Here is a 4,642-nt window from a genome sequence, read left to right as displayed (position 1 = left end):
TAGGCTCTAGAGAATGCCAATCCACTCCCAGAAGAAGAGATTCCCCATGTTATCAGAGGAGTGGCCAGCCAGCTTTACAAAAGCTTTCCATGTATCCAGAGTGGCTTCACATTTCAGTACGGCGCTGTTTGCATTTGTAGAGTGCCTTACAAACACACAATCACACACGCACACACAGTCAACTGGGGCCTGTAACGCAAATAAATAATATGAGCCCATGACAATGTTACATGTGCTGTATCCTGAATTATTAATTAACAATGAAACCAAATCCTTCCCAGTCCAAACACGTCTTTGATCTATGAGAAAGTTCAGATCTTAGGCACAGATACATTGTTAAAGAAACAGCGTCAAGATAAATGCTGAGAGGACAGAGGTTTGTCATGTGATGTTAGAAAACATTTCATGGCGGAATTTATGAACACACAAGGACCTTGCAAGACACAATGACCTACTAAACTTATAACTAACTAGGCTTTTGTTTATTTGATCAACAGATGGTGTTTTTCTAATCTCACAGCTATTCCACATCACAGCACTGAAGTGGCTGCTGGAAAAAGAAATTCATCTTGGAATCAAAAGTCCCACCAGTCTAAAAATGAACAGGCCCACACATGGAAATACAAATGTAATAAACATGAGCCATATTTCACAGGCTGTAAAATAAAATAAGCAGTGTTGGGTTTTTTTAAGCAGATCTGCTAAATAGGTGAATTTCATATGTGTGTGGTTTTGTATACAAAAGTTAGCACTAAACGTCCAGTGATGATTCTCGCAAGTATAGAGATGTTTTTAAAACCCTGCATCATAGCCAAATTCCATGATGGGTATTATACTCAGCCGATCTACCTTACTTTTCATTGGATGTGACACTTTTCATTTCCTATCTTAAACTGCTGAGTACTGTATGCTGTTAAACAGCTTCCTCACCCCACCCCAGAAGTGGTTGCATTTCAGTGGTGTTTCAAGTGATTGCTGATAATTAGCAAAACAATTTGGGAGCATTCAGGATGAGACACATGATACAAATATACACTGATACTATTCAATATTATACCCAAACAAGTAACATGCCACCTTAAAAATGAAAGATTCTAGATTTTTTTCCCCAAAGCATGATTATTTTAACTGGAATTATTGAAATTCAAAAAGAAAGTCCCTGTTCCAAAATAATTCATTTACTTTGGCAGTTTGTTCCTCTGGGCAATGTTTATAGCTAGCCTTTTCTACCAGCTAACTGCTAATCAAACCATTAAGCTTCTCTAACAGGCTTTGGGGTTTATCACAGAGGCCCTGAACTGCTCCAGCTCAAAACCTACAGTAGCAGGTAGAGCGCTAGACATGTCCAAAGATCAGAGCAATAATTTAATGATTTTGGTAAATATTTACATTAGAAGGGGGTTAACATTTACTTCAGATTTGCCCTAAACGGCTGTGTTTAAATGAGAAGTGCAGGGACATATGGAACTGATCTTAAAAGAAAAATTACAAGTACACAAAAGAATTAATTTCCCGTGCTGCTGCAGAAGCGATGGCCTTGTAAAAGTCATCGGTCTGAGGCGTGCATTTAAGTCCTAGGTGAGACGGCATGATGGATGGCATGCGATTTGTGGTCTGCCGTTTCTGCTCCCTGGACCGTTTACTGAAAAGTCCATAACCCGACTCTGCCACTTTAATAGGACAGTTCGGCTTCTGTCTCCTGCTGGGATGTACTTTCCTGTTCTTTTTATGGTTACTTTAGTCATCTCGTCCGCAAGCAGCATAAATCAACAATAGGCTGTGCTTTCCAAGCTAGACGCCGCTTGCATTAAGGGATGGTTCGGGGATTTGCCATAAAACCAGGTATATATTGATCCCAGTGCACCTGCCTTTTACCTAGCAACAGCTACATGTGTTGCGCTACGTGATAGACCTATTCTTGTTAGAAACACTTCGGGCTGGGTCCATACACAACTAACTGTCCTACAGGAGTGGCACCAAAATACTAGGAGATAGATTGTGATAATTCCTTATGCAGCTCTTTAGATTTAAGCAATAGAGAGACATTCAGATTAAAAGCTTCACATATCCTAATTATCAATTCAATTTACACTAACATAGTGGCAACCACCCCACAGCAGTAAATACTTATCTACAGGTAACATGTTTACTCAGCCAGCCACCAGCATTAACTAATCATATACAGATAACTCAGCCAGCCAGGCAGTCTCCCCAGGAACACACCCTCGACTCTTCCCCCAGCCCTAGCAGCTTTTGTGACATGCCCTGAAGGTCACCAATGATGGGTTATTTTAGACCAGGGCTCGGCAACCTTTCAGAAGCGGTGTGCCGAGTTTTCATTTATTCACTCTAATTTAAGGTTTCATGTGCCAGTAATACATTTTAACCTTTTTAGAAGGTCTCTTTCTATAAGTCTAGAATACATAATTAAACTATTGTTGTATGTAAAGTAAATAAGGTTACTAAAAAGTTTAAGAAGCTTCATTTAAAATTAAATTAAAATGCAGAGCCCCCCAGACCAGTGGCCAGGACCTGGGCAGTGAGTGCCACTGATAATCAGCTTGTCTGCTGCCTTTGGCATCAGTGCCATAGGCTGGCTACCCCTGTTTTAGACCAAAGATGGAAGCAAGTTCCAAAGTCCTCACCGAGGGGTGGCTTCTCAGGCCAGACAAGTGAGGTGCAGCCTAACAAGGAATTCCCCAAAGCTACAAAAGTACATTTTGCATAGTCTTGTTGATGTCATTGATAAATATCTTCAGCTTGGCCAAAGGACAAACTGTGATTTGACGTAAATGTCCACTCCATGCATCTGATGAAGTGGGTTTTAGCCCACAAAAGCTTATGCCCAAATAAATTTGTTAGTTTCTAAAGTGTCACAAGGACTCCTCATTGTATATATATATATTTTTAATGCCACAAAGTTCAAAGTGAGACTCTACTCACAGAACAGGTAATGGTGCCTTCAGAAGCTACCTTGTTACCACTCTGATTTACCATACCCAGGAGTCACTTCATAAGGGCATTTCTATGGTAACCATGGCTGGGTGAGGCCATAGCAGGATTGCAGCAGTTAAGCCTGCCAGGCACTTACAGGGGGGTGGGGATGGGCCCGGCACCCTGTGCTCCCTCAATCCCTCCCCAACAAGGCCGGACCTGTGTATTTGCATGAAGGGGCAACATCGAGGCATCCAGGCCTGCCTCGCATGCCTTCCCATCCCTTGCACCAGTCTGGGTAACGGTGGTAGCAGCTGTAGCTTCTTCACTATAAATAAGGGTATGTTTTAAAAGCTATTACATCATACATGGGCAGGGGTGGAGAGAAGTATAGACAAAGGCTGGGGACTCCAGCTTAGAGCCTCTGGTGGGTGAAGCTGTGACAGCATGCACCAAGGAGAAATGCAGCCATCGTCCTGCATGTGCTTAGAGTAGATACGAATGTTTACAATTCCAGCCGCACACCTGCAAAAAGCTCTGCATGGGCAAACCCCTACAGTCACATGGAACGATTTGCAAGGTTTCCAGAGTGCTTGTAAACATGGTCCTGTACAGACTTACACACGCAAGTAACTTTACACACATGGGTAGCCTCACTGAAGTCAGTGTAATCCTTTACCAGATCATGACCTTAGTTGGAAAAAATCTCTCTCCTTTATGCTTTTCCTATCTCCAGGATCTGTCTGATAAATCCATGGGTCTAATTTTCCTCTATAAAAATGTGCCACTGATATCAAAGCTATTGTTAGGAGAACACACTGTTTTCATGTCTGGAGGCCAGAAACGGAATCCAAGGAAAACAAATTTGATTTGCTTTCAACGTCAAAGCCGCTTCAATCGTCTTGTGTAGTTACATTTGTTTAACAGTAACCACAGTGACTGATACATGTGATGTAATTTCTGGCTTTGCCCTGGTTTTAGAAGAATCTTATTTATAATTAGTCAGAGGGACCTGATCCTGCCAGCTTTACCCTGGCAAATGCCCATTACCAAAAATGGGAGTTTTGATTAAGGACTCAGTAAGTAGTGTGGGGTTTGCATATGAGTAAGGAACTAACTTCTTTTGTTGTTAAAAAAATCAGTCACCTTCAACTCTTTACAGCACAGTGTGTATGTAATATACACACAGAGCACTCCATACTTACCCCAGGTAGATTTTATGATTTAATATGTTCAAAAGCTGACCTGAGTATCAGTGCTCAGCTATAAACTTCCCCAAAGTTTGGGGAGTGTTTGAATCTAGGATTTGGATTACTGCAGTTAGGGACTGGCTGTGCAGTTCTGACCCAGAACTCTTCTGTTCTGTTGTATGGATGTGAGTGTTTCCAAGCTACTGCATATACCATTGATATATATTGTCCCCTCATTTTAGATATGAGGACACACACGTGCAGAGGGCTTATGTTCAATTTGCCCAAGCATATGTGGTAAGTAAATGGAATAGCTGGGCATAGAATCTAAGGGTGAAATTCTGACCATGCTGAAGTCAATGGAAAAACTTTCACAGACTTTAACTGGGCCAGGATTTTGCCTGAAGCCTTTAGGCAGCTACTGGCCAAAGCTGCCTCGCATCACCACTTCCAAGTGGTGACAAGCCACACGTTTTGAGATTCTTGTGCGGTGTCTTATCTGAGCCTCTGATGTTTGC

The sequence above is a fragment of the Chelonoidis abingdonii genome, chromosome 7, assembly GCF_003597395.2.
Source record: "Chelonoidis abingdonii isolate Lonesome George chromosome 7, CheloAbing_2.0, whole genome shotgun sequence".
NCBI lineage: Eukaryota > Metazoa > Chordata > Testudines > Testudinidae > Chelonoidis > Chelonoidis abingdonii.
This window is presented reverse-complemented; position numbering follows the sequence as displayed.